This window comes from Diadema antillarum, unplaced genomic scaffold (genome assembly GCF_040938485.1).
Source record: "Diadema antillarum isolate AM-2024a unplaced genomic scaffold, OU_Dant_1.0 seq00000183_RagTag, whole genome shotgun sequence".
In the NCBI taxonomy this organism is placed as follows: domain Eukaryota; kingdom Metazoa; phylum Echinodermata; class Echinoidea; order Diadematoida; family Diadematidae; genus Diadema; species Diadema antillarum.
This window is the reverse complement of record NW_027271250.1, coordinates 2,624,384-2,642,934: the sequence shown is the minus strand read 5'-3', so window position 1 is coordinate 2,642,934 and position 18,551 is coordinate 2,624,384.

Genomic DNA, 18,551 nt, shown 5'->3' with positions numbered 1-18,551 from the left:
TCCAAAGATGTTCTTATCATTTCTTATGTAAATGTAAATAATGGCATGCATTGCCAGAACCTTTGTTTTCTCATGGGCCTGAACTAAGACAGAAAAAAAAAATAGCATTTTAAAAAGTGTTATTCTGTCAATGCAGTGAAGAAACAGCTGTGTTGAAAAAAAAAAGAAAGAAAGTGACAACATGAAACGATCTTAAGAAAATTATGACTAAGGAGTGCATGACTCAGGGTTGTCTGAATGCACTTGATTGGCATATAAACAGAATAAGTTTCTATGATGAAAGCTCATGTAATCATTGCAAGCTGCTCTGTGGGTTGGACTGATTGTAATTGCATACTGTCTCAAAGGATGGCAGAATACTACTCAGCCAGGGCTATCATAATTTTACCTATATTACCATCACAGCACACATCATCCAACCTTTATATTTGTCATACTGTAACATCTTAATCTTTGGCAGGTACCATGGACTCAAAGGATGATGATATAACAAACACCACACTTGTGATGCTCTTACGTCAACCAGCTACAATGTAGATGTATTATCAACTTGAAGTTTGCATAAAGCATCTCATATTGGACATAGGCTTGACCCAGATTTGTTAGATTGTACTCGTAATACCTAAACACTCCTACGACTAGCATAACCTGGAAATTACGGAATAAGGTGAGACAGTGAGATCATTGCCGTACTTGTGGCCTTATGAAACTCCAGAGTCATAATGATACTGCAAAGGTAACAAAGCAGAGACTAATACTGTGGCCTAATTCAAACAGCAAAATGCAAACAGTCCATCATCGCTGTAACTCTTACCTGGAATCTCTGACGGTCAGTTTTAATGGTTTGATTTTTAATCAGTGCATAAAACGCTAGGCGTGGGTAAAGACCAGACCAAACAGAGAGGTTCTGACGAGTGTCATCTGCCTATCAGGCTTAATATGTTTGGTCAGCTCTTTGGATTGCCTCCAATAGGCGGGAGGGTTAACAAGCCATGGGGGGTTGTGTCCACAGTGGACCATTCTGGATAGATAATGGGGTAACGAGACCTCTACTTCGTGCCCATCACTCCCCCTTCCACGATCATGTAACTCGCGCATTAGTCAAACAGGTTGCATTCTTGTAATGATTTCTACCATTCTGATCGCAAGACATACTTGTGGGTTGTAAGTTAGTGTTTGTTCATATTTGTGGGTTGTAAGTCAGTGTTTGCTCATACTTGGCACGAACAGAAGTTATAGGGCAATTGTGCTTTAAGGGAAAAATTTTATTAAAAATATTTAGGACACCAAGCTTAGAGCAGACTTGGGTTGTGTGAGGGGTCAAGCGATTAGGGCTTACTTACTTTCATATAAACCACTGTAGGTAGTCGCTGTACAATGAAGTTGCAAGAATTGACAATGGATATGTTCTATGAAGCAAATCTATAGTATCTCTATGTGCACGCTGGCAGAATTCGCATGAAGAAAATAAAAAACAATGCAGTCATTCATGATGTTAAGAATACTGATACAAGCAGTTTCTGTGTACGTTTGTTTGTATACATATTCAGCACTAAGAAACATATGATTTAAAGAGATTTTGCACATCATACAGAATGCCAGGTTAATCTGGTAATGCCCTACATAATCGTGAGAAAATCATCAACTGATTGAGAAATCTGCATTATCGTTGCTACTTTGACTATATACCAAGTTATGTCGTTGAAAGAATTCACTTTAAATCAACTTTTGTGAATCTACACCTAAAATGCAATGCTTCTACATAGATTCCTCAAATTTCTGTATCAATGCTCTTATTTGCTGTATTTGAAAATTCACATATTCAATTTCTTGTTATCTTTATGGTTTACTTGTAAATTGTGGAATATGGAACAATAAAAGACAAAATAAATATTTAAACTAGATATATCGCTACTGCTACTGATATGCCTCCGCCATAATGCATGGTTCTCCTAATAGGTCTATAGTACAATGTCTTGACAATGTGTGATGACAGTTTCACACAATTGGCAAAATATTAAAATGACAGGTTTGACACAAATGTGCTGAATGTTCACTTTCCTAGAACTAGGTTCAATTGGATGAATGATTAAAATGTCAGAGTGCAGGTATTTGGGGAACTGATGATTTTTACTTGACTTTTGACCCTTTTATAAGTCTATGCATTGAGTAATTTTGAAGGTATTGAGAAAAAGTATAATTTCAGTATCAAATGGGAAAATAGCATTATCTAAACCTGGCCTTTGACCTTTGACCTCACAGTTCCAAAGAGAATCACTGTTCGGTTGAACATGCATAAATATGTAAGTTTCATGATGATACCTTGAGTTACTTTCAAGATATGGAGGAAAAAGTGCAATTTAGCACTTCCACTTGACCTTTTACCTTTTGACCTTTGACCTTTTGGCAAGAAACTTCCCCCAAAATATATATTGGGTAATACATGCCATACATCAAGTTAAAAAAAAAAAAAAAACCTTCAGGCATATTGCATTTTAAGGAAAGTGGTGATATTTTGAGGAGCTGTCCTTGACCTTTGACCCCCTGACCTTTGACCCATGACCCCCAACTTCCCTAGATAATCACTGCCCATCGGTACAAGCATATATACTAAATTCCATGAAGATACCTTGAACCATTTGTAAGATATGGAGAAAAACATGAAATTTCAATTTTTTTTCACAAAATAACCTGTGACCTTTGACCTTTGACCCTGTGACCCTAAAATCCACACAAAGTATTATCCCCTAAGGATATACCCTCATACCAAGTTTGATGTAAAACCACCACATGGTTCTTGAGATATCGACAAAAACAAAACGGGACGTACGGACGTACGGACGTACGGACGGACGGACGGACGGACGGACGGACGACCCGAAAACATAATGCCTCCGGCCACTTCGTTGCGGAGGCATAAAAATCTGGAGACTGGAAGATAGCCATGACATCACGCTATTAAGCTTCCTGCTTACCGGTTTTCGCTATCAATTCCCTATAGACTACTACCTTGTGCTTGGGTAAATAAATAATGAAAACCTGACACACCTTCTACATCCAAAAAGAGTTTTTTTTTCTTGTTGTTGTTGCTGTTTATGTCTTCATCCCATGACATTCTTGTCATGCTAGAAGTTCACATGCATACTTTATGCTGTAGAGCAATTCCCACAATACAAAAGATATGAAAACTTCGTTGATTTTTATTCACTTCATGAAGGAATGCTTTCCTGGAAACATTAAAATACCTCCAAGGAAATTGCCCCATTACAAATCCACAAGCTGAATTTTAGCTGTTTCGTATAAAATGAGGCATTAAGAACTGACCTTCCCATGTATCTCTCCGACAATATTTTTCTAAATGATGGTACACGGTATGGAGTGCGCACAAAAGACAGGAATTTTAGCCGAAGGGTAATGAGAAACTTAGTCACAGACTGTCACCAGTTTATCACTTTCTTCTGCTTTTCAGGTTGGTGGACATAAATTTACATCCACTGGATGAATATATCGCAAGTATTATACTCTTGCCCGAAGGAACTCCTTTGTTCATAACTCCCCCCCCCCCCCCCCCTCGCTGGGAGAAAAATGTCCCAGTGTCAAATTACCTTTCCAACATTCCTTCTATTCAAATAAAAGTCTCACATTTCAATTTATATTCATTAGAGTGTTCACGTCAAATTCCAACCTAACGCTGCAGGACAGGTTATACCCCCACAAAGGCTTGGTTTTCCAGCGCTGCTCATAACTTCACATGGTCAAACAAAGCAATCGAGGAGGGTAAAAAAAGGGGGGATGGGGAGGCACGCAGTGCAAAAACATTTGAAACATGGCAGCTTCAGACTTCAAAATTTGTTTGTAATCAAGTTGCAGTCAAGTTGTAATCAAGTTTCTGAAACATTGCTCCATGGCTATCAATCAAACATGCAGCTCTTGATATGCCTACATTCAAGAAACAGGCATTTAAAAGCAAACACCATGATGAAAGTGATTGCAAGTTCAAGTTATGCCCTTTGTCAATTGAGTTTCAGAGGTCTAACAGTTCTGACTGCGAATACACATCTAGTGGTACTAGCATCGTGCAAAATGACTGGAAATTACCTCCAGATTACAATTTCCAAACCAGGAACAGATGTACATGAAGTAGCACAGTGTTATAAAGAATAGTAGAAGAATAGTAAAGTGCTTAATTTCAGTATTATCATAATTATCATAAATCATAAGTATTGTTATAAATTGTAGTAGTACTAGTAGCAGTAGTACTGTAAAAGTGGTTTCTTTCGCGGTGGTTTTATTTTCGCGCTTTTCGCGCTTTGAGGTCGAACCGCGAATTTAACATCACGCGAAAATGTTTTGAACTCGCCGCTTGTTACAACGCTATTACGCACATGCACACACGGAGATTCCACGCATTGAGTGTATTGATGGTCAACACACACACAGCGATACCGCGCAATGTAGGTACAAGCATGTTATAAAGTACTCGAGAGACGGGATTTCAGGTAAGCCTGCCTTTAATTCTAATTTCTATTTAATTTATAAAAGAATAATTGAATTATAGTTTGGGTTTTCATGTGCAAAATAAAACAGTTTTTGCCAACTGTGAATTCACAGATTTTGCCGACCGCGAATTTATGGAAACCGCGAAAGTATCTGTACGCGAAAGAAACCACTTTTACAGTAGTAGTAGTCAGTAGTAGTAATAGTGGTAGTAGTAACGGTAATAGTAATAAAAGTACTAGTAATAGTAGTAGTAGTGGTAGTAGAAGCAGCAGTAGTTGTGCAAGAATACTACTAGTGGTAGAAGTAGTAGTAGGAATAGTAATGGTAGTATAGTAGCACAGCAAAAATCATAGTACTATACATTAACAATGGCACCAGTCATAGCATAGAAGCAATCTATGTTGGATAGCCCTCCTATCCCTTCCCCTCTCACCCACCCCATCACAAAACTAGGGTTTCTTTTTCTTTCTTTTTTGTCTTGTTTCTTCTTCTTCTTTTTCTTCTTCTTCTTATCATTGTCATTATTCGTATTATTATTATTATTTTCTTTATCATAATAACAATAATCATCATCATCATCATCGTTATTATCATTTTTATTGTTATTATTATCTAGATATGTATTAATGATTTGTTGGGCAGTTACTCACCAAAGAGCATAAACTGCATTTGATACTTTAAGAGCAACAAGAATACTGATCTCAGAAACTTGTGCATTTCATTAATTCTCCTCAGCATTCTCCTCATCCACCTCTTTCCATATTTCCCCATTGGCGACACCAGACTGTAGTCTAAGCCATTTTTTAGGTTGATGAAGTAGTATACATCCATTACTCTGGCTTTTTCCCCATTGTGTTTTTTGCTGCCTTTTCTGAAAATTTTGTCTGGCTCTTCTGAAGGAAGGTTAGGGGTATTGATGATATATCACTTAAAATGGGGGGGGGGGGGCAAGGGACAGAAAAGTGGGCAAAATCAAGAGATGAGGGTATAGTATCTATGGTTGATTGTCCACTTATCATGGCGAATGGTTTGACCCTGAGGGGGGCAGTATTCTATTAGTCATCAATGTCTTCAAATATGAAATAAGGATCAGTGGTGGAATGGACATCTACCTCTACAGCCACTTGTGATAATTCCAACCCAAAATAGCATTCCCCCTTTGCTATCAACTAAGAATAGAGAAATATTAATTTCACAGAGAAGCCACAAAAGGGAGGAAGAATACATCTCAGGAGAATTAATCATCAGTCAAGAGGACAATACAAGGGTTATTAATCATCCTGATTGACATGGATGGGACAGAAGACAGAAAGAGCATTAATTTCAAGATATTTTTGTCATTCACGATGAAGAAATCCTTAAACAGTCATTGTGTCCTTTCTGTTGTACTTTGAGCACAGTGAATGGCACTTTCAGTCCATTCAATGAGAATAAGACATTTCCTTCTCACTCTTGTTCAAAATCCTGTCAGTGGGATTATGGTGAAAGTACTACCTTTCAATGTCATATAGCTACATTTCTTTCTCAAGTGAAATATCTTTTTTTTCTGCATTTTCTTTTCCAAGTTGCTTCTTCCAAATAAGATCAAGCACTTTCATCTTAAACCTTATGAATAATCAAGCATCACATACTGCCCTGCAAATGTCCCAGATGAGCACGAGTTGCTTGCAACAAGCCTTCAACTCCTTTTGCAGCTGACACTTGCCATACATCGGCAACAAAGACAAGCAGTATTATTCCAAGACAAATTTCTTTCCTCTGGCATTTCTTTCCCCTTTTGCGGAGATTATTTTAAAAAAAAAGTAGAAAGCTTATAACTTCATCCCAACAAGTTCCGTGTATGGAGGGGGCATTGTTGGTAATCTGGAATAGTGCACTGCTCTGACGACACATAAAAGGGAAATTGCCTTGATGTAGAACAATGATCATTCTATTTCGTTTGAGTGTCTGACAGTCATTGTGACGACATGCAGTCCCCGACTGGACGCAAACTTCAAAACCGCTACAGAATTCATGAATAATCGCTCCCGCCACAAGACCAAACAACTTAGCTACATATCCCCCCTGGAATTAATTCCCCCAAATTTCTTTCAGGCCCTTGATTTCATCTCATCACCCCAGGTATAAATATGCAGTGACATTCTTGCGGCCACGTCTTTCAGGCCCAGATCAAATTTAGCGGAAACGTCCATCAATCAAACAATGGGCATGGGGTCGAAGCCTTCCAAGTTCAGACGTCAGAGGCAAGCCTCATCACCTTGTGGTCCAGATACTTGTGTGTATGTGTGTGTGTGTCTGTCTGTCTTTCTGTGTGCATTTGTGTGCAGATTCTCCTATCTGTCAATATATCTATTCCCTGCTCTCTTTTCCCCTTCCAATCTTTCCTTCTTCTTCTCCTCCTCCTCCTTCTTCTTCTTGAGCTTCTTCTTCTTCATCTTCTCCTAATCCTTCTCCTTTTTCTTCCCCTTCTCCTCCTCTTCTCCACCTCATCCTTCTTCTTTTTCTTCATCTGTTTCGTCTCCCCCCCTTCTCTCTACCTCCCATACTCACCATCCTCTACTATGCCTATGCCTACCCTCTCGGCTCAGGGCCCTCACAGTTGCTGTGTCAAAGCTGTTGGTCATAGATGGTCTGTGTCCATAAACTCTTCTTAAAAAAAAAAAACTCTGAAAACATATTCACTTTAAAATCCACTGTCAAGCTCTGAAATTGTCTACATGAACCTACTGTGTGATGTCCACATGATGGACTGAAGCTTTCTCAAAATTGTTGTCATTAATCATTCTGAATTGTGTTTAAATTTTCAGTTCTTGTAATTCTATAAGCGCTCTGAGCCTTGTAGGAAGAGCATACTAGACATTAATTGTATTGCATTGTATTGTATTGTATTGTATTGTATTGTATTGTATTGTATTGTATTGTATTGTATTGTATTGTATTGTATTGTATTGTATTGTATTGTATTGTATTGTATTGTATTGTACTACATTGCATTGTATTGTATTATAGGGCATTGTGTTGTATTGCACTGTATTGGTTCTATCTACATATCCACCTATTTTTTCCTAATTGTCTCTCTCTCTCCTCATGATTATTTATTAATCTATCGCTATGGCCATACATACCGTAAAGTTCCGTGTATAAGACGCACTATTTTTTCGTCGGAAAACATTGAAAATCGGGGGTGCGTCGTATACACGAGTACAGTCGAATCACGGAAAAAAATCTGTCATGTACACCCAATTTTATAAGGCCAACTTGGGGCCATGTATGCCCATCGACATTTGCAAGGTAAGCAATCACTAAAACTTGCGGATAAATGAGCGATCTTTCAATCTGGACACACACAAAAGCTGCAAATACGAGATAAACTTACATCGGCCTTGTGCAGTAACGATGTATCAATCTGGCCATAGACAACAGCTGTAACAGCACTGCTGTATGCTACCGATGTCAGTCTACCAAGCTACCAACAGCCAACCTAGTAGCTGGAATACGCGATGTACAGGTATCATTACTAAATTACCGATACCGTAAAACTTATCAATGAACTAGTATCAATATGGCCATAGACAAAAGCTGTAAAATACGGAGTAGGATCGACACTATTTCACCGTAAATATGAACGATGTGTGAAGCATGCATGCATATCCATGTCGTTCGTTTGCTCTTCATTTCACGAGGCCAGCTAGGATAGAATAGCTACACTGTAGCTAGCTAGCTAGCTAGCATTTTGCAAAGGCAGCAGCTGCAGAGAGGCTCTTGCAATGGACTCGCGTGCACACAGCGATCGGATCGGAGCGCGCTTGCCCGTTGCGCGCTGTGTGTGCAAGTCCATTGCTCTCTGTGTGCGTGTGCTGAAATTATAGCGAGCTGCCTTTTGCAAAAGGCTAGCACTGTGCATACAAGCATGGTACAAGAGACACACATGTTACTGGTAATCCCTCCGGGCGAAACAACAGTGAGTGTAATTACCGTACGCACCCTGTACATCTCGCCGTATGATCCCTCTGCTACACTTGTTGATGTTTTTCTTATTTTTCGTAATGAACCTTCCAGTCTGACATGCGTCAATATGCGAGACACCCTCTGCTATGTATGACAGCAAAGATCGTACTGTACACTCATGAGTACGATATGCATGACACATGTACCACGATTGAAAGGCGAAACAATAGCAAGTGAGTACCGAGACAAGTCTCACATTTTGCGTCTTCCATATTTTGCCGATGTCCGATGATTACCGTTAAAAGAAAGTATAAAAGGAAACGAAAAATAGAGCAAATACATGCTGCATTCTAGGGAAATTTTGAGCTGAAATAATATGTATGACACACGCAATATTTGCGTGGAAATTTTCGGGTTTTTTTTTTTGAATTTTAGGTCCGAAAGTAGGGGTGCGTCTTATACACGAGTGCGTCTTATACACGGAACTTTACGGTATGTATCTCTTTTTCTCACACATCATGTCACGTTTTATGTTCATACCTCCTCATATTTTTTCTTTTCTCTGAACCTTTCTGTTAATGGCATTTTCATCTCGCCACAGTTGCTGGTGTTTTTACCAGTACTAGTGCATGCATTATAAGGAGCGACATTTTCCTTGAGCTCTTAAGAAAAAGAAAAAAAGGAAAAAGGAATATAAAGAGGGAAAGGGAGATGAATAAAGACCTCTAAAAAAAGAAAAAGCTGTTTGTCACTAGATAAATTATTCCGACTAATCCATCACAACTTTTTCCTTGACTCGCCTTTGGCGCCATCTTTACAATAGACACATGTTTTTACATGTGAAAGCCATCTATTACAGTTGTGTCAAAAAATAATAATAATAACAACAAAACGAAGAAGTATCACTGCACATAGACTGGAGGTTGAGAATTCATTTCTGAAAATTCCTCTCCCATTGGAATACTTGAAGGACAATCCAGACCAGTTAGGGTTGATTATCCCAGATTTGTCAAATGTTCAGCCACGTGCGAAATAATGGGCTCTGACGGCAGCTTCATGGACTTCATGGAAATAACATTTCGAACAAAATCTCCTCTTGTTAAAAAGTAGTTTATTTGAAAGAATGCCTCATAAGAAGGACTCACTCCCTTAATTTCCTGATTTGGGCCAAATTCAAAAAGGAAATTGATGAATGAGATTCACTAGAAACTTTCACAGAGAGTATTCTGTGGTACAATGTATGTGAAGGATTTGCAAGGACATTGTTAACCCGTTGAGGACGGGCTGATTTTGCTACAACTTTTCCATAGACCCTTGCCTGAGTATACTCAGGACTCGTCTTCAATGGGTTAATGCTTCCTAAGGCATATTTCGTCTGCCACCAAGAATGTGGCCCGAGGCTATGTGGTCAATCAGAATGGACTGTCAGGTCTTTCACATTGGGTTTGAGGTTCATGATCCATTTTCCCTTTTCAAAGCACTGTCTCAAAACCTAATTTAATATTGCACACCACGATATTTCTTTTTTTTTTGGGGGGGGGGGGGGTTGGAGAAGGGGAGGGGGCTCTACAGTGTCAATGACATCTTTCTTTCTCTCTCTCTCTCTCTCTCTCTCTAGCCCTTACAATACCATCACACTTACAATACAATCTGAAACAAACATGAATAATAAAAAAAAAAAAAAATGTGCAGTATGTAAGTAGGATGAATTGAAGAAGTCAATGACACAATCAATTCCAATTTAAGAGAAAAGTCGCAGGAGTATACCATCTTAAGCAGGTGCTTCATAATTGATGGCAGCCTAAAAAACGAAAGAAAGAAAGGAAGGAAAAAAAATCACACAGACCAAATAAATCAATTGATATAATCAATCACTAGCAAGGTCTTGCTTAACTTAAGGAAAATCCAAGCTATCTGTATCTTGCATGGTTGGCAATATCTTCTTGGAAGCCCAAATATTTTTGCTTAATTCACCCTTTCCCTACAAGATTTTCAAATTCCCACAGACTTCAAAGCAGGACCAACCATGTTCTTGAAGTCACTACAGACGTTACTAACCATTATAAAGTAAGTCCTACATGTATTTGGAATGACTACCATATCATAAGATACTGCATTGTTCAAGGAATCGCAATCTGATGTTGAGTAATGTGTGACTGGTTAGTAAGCTCAATTATCTCGGGCTGCATTTATACTATTTTACATTTCAAGAAACACTGTTTCGAAACATGGTTTTGACACACAGGTTTGATTCATGCTTAGACAGGAAAGCACTCATAAGAGTTTATCCCAAGTGTGATTCTGGCTTGCTAGCAATCCAATTGTGCCACTGTGCATTTCTTTACGCACGACTTGCACCATTTGGCAATTGGGTCAAACAGGGCGCACGCAACTGTGACATAATTCAAACCATGTTTGAAAACGATGTCCCTGTAAATGCATCCTTAGTGTTCCACCAATAATGTCCGATGGTTTGTCTGAAGCAGACAACTCTTTGGTCTGGGCTTACAAGACTACACAACTTATCCTCCCTCCAGTTGGCAGGAGGATGGGTGGTGAGGATCAGAGGACCACTGGTGGAGGGAGGGGAGGACGTAGTCAATACGCCCCCAGCCTGCCTACCCACCATACCACAGGCTCACCCCACAAAGCCACAAATATTAATGCATCTATCAACATTTCGCTTCTCATTGGCACACACACAGTTGATACATCCATGTGATCCTTGGCTACAACATACGAGAGAGAGAGAGAGAGATCAACACAGGCACATTTGATTTATTAATTCAAGTGCCCTCGACACTCATTATCGCGCGTACTTTTCAATTCAAATATGATCAGAACAAATGCTTTCATGCCTTTGTCTGCATTAAATAAATCAAAGTCTAAATCATCAATTCACCACTGACATACATCAACCCTCCTATTTAGTCCCTCTGTGAAAAAAAGAAACAGAAAAAAGAAAGCAAAAAGTTATATGCAGATTCCAGGGTAATGAACCTCACCAACACTGTCTATTCTGGCCTACTCAAAGAGAATTTGGTCAGTTATTGAAACATGCTTTGATATATGACTTGAGTGAGTTTATAAAAGTGTCATCCCCATTTCTCCTGCACTGTTTTCTATTGGAAAAAGCAAAATATCAAAAGTTTCTACAAGTTAAAAAAAGAGAGCAAGATTATGAAATCTTAAGATTTAAATATTTCTGTCCCACCATCACCCTTTTATGCTCAGGACTTGGGCATAGTATAGTGCAAGTCCTGCTTTTTCTGCTACAACACATTTCAATGAAGGTGCTTGCCCCACAGAATGTCTCAAGGTTACCTAAAGTCTCACAAACTACTTGACCAATGTAAAATAGCTACAAAAAGAGATACTGAACCCATTCAGAATGAGTGCTCTAAAAATAGCAGCAGATGTTCATTCTATTCTATTTTATTCTACTTTTTTGCTGTGGGTGCCAAAGTTGCTCCTTGTTTCCGACTTTTCTGCAAACTATGAGCAGTTGAGGAACAAGTGGTGAGGAATGAAGAATCATCCATCTATATACTCCCTTCCAACTTGGCACCAATCTGTCATGCCCCTCCCACTTTTCAACAATACACAATGCATCTCCCAACCTTCCCATTGTTCTCACGTCAGTGCAAGATGGCCTCATCCGTCAAATGTTGGCCAGAAGTATTTAAAAAAAGAAAAAAAAAAGTTTTGAATATAGTCAAAGATCGAGGTGCTTTTCTCAGCTTTGCAGGCCTGACGTCCTGTTGATAATACGCTAGCTACCTTAATGGACTTTGCGTGCAAGCAGCAGTAATTGGTTTGAGTACTTAGCATACCTATGTGATGTCGGTGCACAAATGGGGCTAAATCCTGGCTAACCTCAAAGGAGGAACCATGTATGGATGATGGTATTACTAAAGTCCAGGAGGTAAGGGGGAGGGAGAGGAGGTGGAAGGGGAGGGGGAGAAAAAACATTGCCTGTGTTAGTGTGTGAACAATTTCCAATCCTCTTTCCCACTGCAGACAAATGCACTCAGTTTATCCTCTTCACAATGATTCAACACAAGCCAGGGACAGACACCCGATTCCTGTGGAACCCAAGTATATCACATATAGGCCTATTATGTTACAATCTGGGCTTTATTTCACCAAAGTTGTCGGTGTATGACAATTTCAGTAAAAATCCTTGGTTTTTTGATTGGCTGAGAAGCTCTGGTCACTGAATAGGCCTGTCTTCATTAGACTAAATTGTCAAAATAGCGTCATATTTTGTGGTTAGGAAATTAGCCTGATGCCAAATGAACTGCTATTTGTGCAATTAAGTTGGAATTAGTGCGCTATTCACTGTGAAAATTCCCCAAAATCTTGGTCTAGTTCATGAGAAAGTGTGCTAATTTGTGACTTAGCATGCTATTTGAGTTGTGTCCCCATCAGTTCAAAAATTTCTCGACCCTTCATAATGGGGGAACCACTTTTGAACAGCACGCTGAGCTGAACCGAGTAATGATGCAAAGCATGCATGCCTCAGTTTTCGGCTAATTTCCCACGCGGGCTGTCGTAATAACGGGCTATTTTGTTCAAACAGCAAAACAGCCCGCTAATTTGAATTTCGGTCTGAGGAAGACACACCTACTGTTACTATGGTAATTGTCAGAGACTGAAAACTCGTCAGGTCTGACAACTTTCATGAAACGATGCCCTGGTGACTCCTTCCAAGATATCACGAAAGGATTTCTTGCTCAGGGTATATTTCAGATGTCTCATTTTCAAAGACTTTTATTAACCCGTTGAGGATGAGCTGATTTTGCTATAAAACACGTTTCCCATAGACACCTGCTCCAATATACTCAGGACGAGTCTTCAGCGGGTTAAAACATATTATGAGGGAAGAAACCACATACACACAAACAAAGGAATCAAACAGAAACTCTATTTTTTCAAGCAACACATAACTTTTTAACAATAAGAACTCAAATGCAAGGAATATCCTTCAACTTGATACAGCAAAGTTTGAAAAAATCTACCTCCTCCCCCCCTCAAAAAAACAAAAGAAAAGGGAATTAAGAGGAAAATGCCTGCATGAACATATACAGAGAAACAGACACGCACATAAACACACTTACAGTACATGCTTAATCATCTAGATCAAGTTTACCTTTCTGCAACGCAGCAAAAATCACGTTCTGCCACCACTAACTGACAGATTCAATTGAGAAGAACACAGGATTGTTGCGGACGTGCCAACGCCTTACTGCCATTACCCATAGGACCCCCTTCCCCTCCCCTCATCCTCATCCCCCTATCCTCCTGGGTCCTGGTCCTACTGTCTCAGGGTGCCTAACAGTATCTCCATTTTGTTCCCCCCTCCCCCCCCCCCCCCCCCCCCCCCACTCTCTCTGCATGTAATATCTGGGTTGTTTTTTTTCTTTTTATGCTTTCTCATTTTGCTTTCATTTTTCTTCCTGTGTCCTGGATCCATCTCATGCATATTTTGTGACTCTTCCTTCCTTTTTTTATTGTCCACTCTCGTTACTTTTTCCAGATTAACTGAGGATTCCTTTTTGTCCACTCCAACCAAACATTTGCCACAATTGCTCGCAAGCCCACCTCTATGGAGTTGTTGGTCTAATGGTCGTCGGCTATTTTATTTTTCTTCTTCTTCTTCTTACCATACATTTACATTACCTCTTTGTTTGCAACATTACAAACAGAAGAACAGCAATACTGCAAAGCAAGAAATATTCGTAGCATGAAATTGTATCATCTATTGGAGCCATCAGCTTTTTTTTTTTTTTGCAACATTAAATTTTGTGAATTGCCTCCGACATTCAATTTGTATAGTGTAAACAGGAATTTTTGCATGCATTTTAATTTTGTGAAATTAAAATGCACTTGGAAATTTCTGGTTTTACAGCAAAGAGATTGACACTCCCTAGAGACATTAATAAGACAATCTGAATCCAAAACATAAGTAGGACTGGCATACATCCTATATGGAATCTGCTACCAGAAGGTAATAATTACAATAACAGTATAAATACCTTCTTCTTTTTTTAAGAAAAAGCCTGCTACCATTGAGCAGTGGTCATGTCCATTTTAAACATGATTTTTGTTGCCAAACATCATTGACATTGGAAGATAACAGGAAAGCAATTTGAGACAAATGGTACAATGTATGGATGTGGGCAATAAAACATATATGGATGTGAGTGATAAAAGACGTAAAGATATTTAGTCATAATTCAGAAGAGCACATGGAAGTTGTGAATCATACTAGACCAGTGTTAGACCTGTCTGTAGATGAGATTTGAGTTACAGAAGTATTGTTATTATTATTGTTATTGTCATTGTTATTATTGTTGGCAGTGGAAGTAACAGCAGCAGCAGCAATAGTAGTGGAAGCATTATCATCATTGTTATCATATCATTATAGTTACATTTTGTGTGAAGAGTATATCTATTACCAATGAGAACATAAGCGACTGCTGTCTCTGAAATCAGATAAATGTTCAATGAACTGATTTGCCTGTTCTTTCAGATTTATGGAAGAAAAGAATATCATATACCTACTGGTGGACATGGCACAAAAAGTTTTTTCTTTTGTTTTTTTTTTTTACTTCACAGAAGGGGAGAGATGGGAAAAAGAGATGGGGGGGAAGGGAGGGAGATAGACAGGGGGGGGGGGGGGGGGGAGAAAGAAATATGCCAGTTAATGAAACTTGGAGATATGACTTTCTCGCAGCGAGAGAAAAGGCAAAAATGTGATAGAATGGGAGAAATGAATGATTGAAATGAAAATCTATTTAAAGAAGGCCGGGATTCTCACTTATGGGCCCAGAGGGTTTGGAGCCATGGAGCCTGGTGCACCCTGGGAAGGGCCACCGACCTTTGACCCAAAGGTCAAGCAATGATGAGTCCCCGCTTGCCCAGAGGTCACTCGTCATGTCGATCTGCTAATGCATAGCAGGGAAGGACAGGGTAGCGGGTGGGGTGTGAGGGAAGGGGCGTGATGGAAGTGACAGTAAGGCTGATTGGAAAAGACCCTTTAACAGCCCGGGCTCAAAAAAAAAGAAATAAAAGTGGGGGGGGGGGGGGGTGGAATAAAATCTTCACATCCTCTGAGAGAGGGCAAAACCTCACTGGAATTGATATCTGCTTTCCACGCACGCTCCATCCCGTCCGTGGCTGCAGCATTTTCGAAGCTTTTTCTCTTCAAATCGCTCTTGGAGTCACGGCTGTTGCATGGATCGCATCCCTGGGGACAAAGTTATCTCTCATTTCATGAGTGGAACCACAACTTGCTACTCTAAAAACAAAGAAATTCAGAGATGATAGTAATACATACCGGTAGATAGATTTATGGCTAGATAGACTGGGACACTGTAGATACACTATAGATAGACAGACATATATAAATGACAGAAAGAAAAAATAAAGAAAGAAAGCAGAAATTAGAAAATAAATAACAGATGAATTATAGAAAGAACAGCAGATAAAGGATGTGTGCACATGTATGTCAATATCCACATCTAAAAAAGAAAAAAGAATGAAGCGTCAGAGTGTCTTGACTAAGCTTAATCAGATGTAACTTTTCAGATATACCTCTTCTACATTTCCATTCTTGCTTTTCTAAAATGTAATTCACTCTGACTAGAATCTGTGAGAAATGTCATTCATTCACACCTGCCATTGACCAAGATCTGACATCAATGGACACTTCTGGACAACATATTCCTACACTGAGTTATTCATTCATGTTGTCTACATCTTCCCATGCTGTTTTCTGCAGCAAGCATTCAGTTTGTCATCCTTATATGTCAAGCACACAGAGGTATAAAGCAATAGAGATTTTGCCATGGCTTAACATTTATAAAGGTGTTAATAGAAACTTTGATATGATAACTACCTCCCTTATAATCAGTGGTTATTAACGTCATTACTTTGAATATTTACTGTGGGCTGTGTTTTCCAAAATTGAATTGATTTGCATTTTCCATTCATTCCTCTTGTTCCTGTCTCTTTATCTATTCTCAAAGCACGTAGGAACTACATCTGTGGTGATATATGTGTCAATTTATCTTTTTTTAAATAGAATTCACTGTATCCATTGTTGTTGTTGTTTTAAAGAACGAAAGAATAGAGAGAGAGAAATGTATCTGTATCCATTGCTAGAGTTCTACATTTTGGATAAGAATGTACATACAATGGTGACTTCACTGATGCCTTCCAATACATGAATTTCTTTTTCCTTGAAAGCCTGGTAATAAGGATTCGAAATGACCTGTTCCTACTGGATGCATTTTTCAATACATAAAATCTTATGGACATGCATTTAGTTGTTGCTATGCAAGGCAATCAGAGAATAAGTTCTTTTCTTCATTGGGGACATGTTCTATCATGAGGATATCATTGAAATACTGCAAGATACTTTTGCGGCATGAAATTTATGTGAACTGGAGCCGATGGCCTCTTTTGCGACATGAGATTGTTGCGAATTGTCACTGGTATTCAACACACATAGAGTGGACAAGAGAACTTTTGCATTCATTTTAATTTCGCAAATCATGACTGTCAGGAAATTTGCGAATTTAAATTGAACGGGAACATTCCTCGTTTTACAGTACATTTGTATGTTAGTGAATTGGCCCTGTAAGTCATGATTCCTTGCATGAAGGAAAACTTTGGTGATATGTGTGAATGCATGCTGCTTATATTCCCCCTTCCCCTTTGAAAACGTATACACAGGCTGATTTGTGAATGTTGAGAACAAAGCCGTGGCCTAACTATTCATCTCACGCCATCGCGATATTCACATTCACATGATGTTGACGGACCTTCCGCACACAGCGTAATACCATGCAAGCGTTCCATATCACAGCCCACTAGCAGTTGAGATTAGGTTGTCTTTCTTCCAAAAAAAAAAAAGTGTACAACTATACCTTTTATAAAGATACACTCACCAACAATACTAAATATATGTATTCAATGAATTCAAACAAGATCTTAACAAATTCAAATCATCTTGATGTGCCAGTAGAAACTCATAAACCTATTTTCACATTAACATTTCATATCTATTACGGGGAAAAAAATATGGCCATACTTTGTCATTCCGAAGGTTTGGTAATTTGAAAATGAAATATGGTTCATTATTCCAAAGTTCAGCAGTCTGAAAATGAAGTAAGGTTCATTATTCTGAAGGTTCAAATATGTATACATGCTATTTTGCTCAGCTTATTCTATGACCAGTTGAGATTTCTGTATACGTCCTCCCTGTACATGTATATCACTTTTATTGGCTCTGAAGTTAGTATTTCTATACCCTCTTCCTTTCTTTCTCTCTACAGTCCTCTCCACTCCTCTGTATCTACTCTTTATTAGTGCTCCAATCTTCAGCCCTTCCCCTTAAATCTATCAAGAGTGTTGGCTCGTGAATTGACTTGAACTTGAAGAGAGGTGCCATGTCGTAATTCAAAGCTAGAAGAGCAAGGCTTCGAGCACGGCTTGTTGGAAACGGTGGTGGTTAGGGGGATGGGGGTAGCTAGGGATGGGGGGGGGGGGGGGGGAGGGGTGGGAATGATCACAAGGTCTTTGGAGCTGTCAAACTCATCTTGAGGCAGAGGTGGACTGCGACCAGTGTGGAGTGTTTGGAGATGCGAGTGGAGTTCAATGAAATGAGAAATGGGTCAGGGACTGTGCATCAGTAGCGGTTGAGTCAAGTTCATACCGCAGGAGTTGGGGGGGGGGGGGAGAAAGGAGGGGACTCTACCAGCAAATGTTGATGTGCCTTGGAATCACTGCTGCCATGACAGTGCGAGTCGAGAGCTCCGCCACCGCAACCCGCTGGATTCAATAACCTCTCGACAGACATGCTTCGAGCGACAGTCCTACAAAACGGAGTACGAGGGAGCCTTCTACATTAATGCAAGGCACTGCCACTACTTGAGCACTTCTACCTCTAATGCTAATCAACACTTATCAAACAGTTGCACTCACTTCTTACTCACTTCTAAGTTTTGGGCAAGCAATATCAGTAGTCACTTGCCCAACCACTCCTTGCCTCAAATTCCAACTGGACAAGACCTAATCCAACACGATCGGGGTTC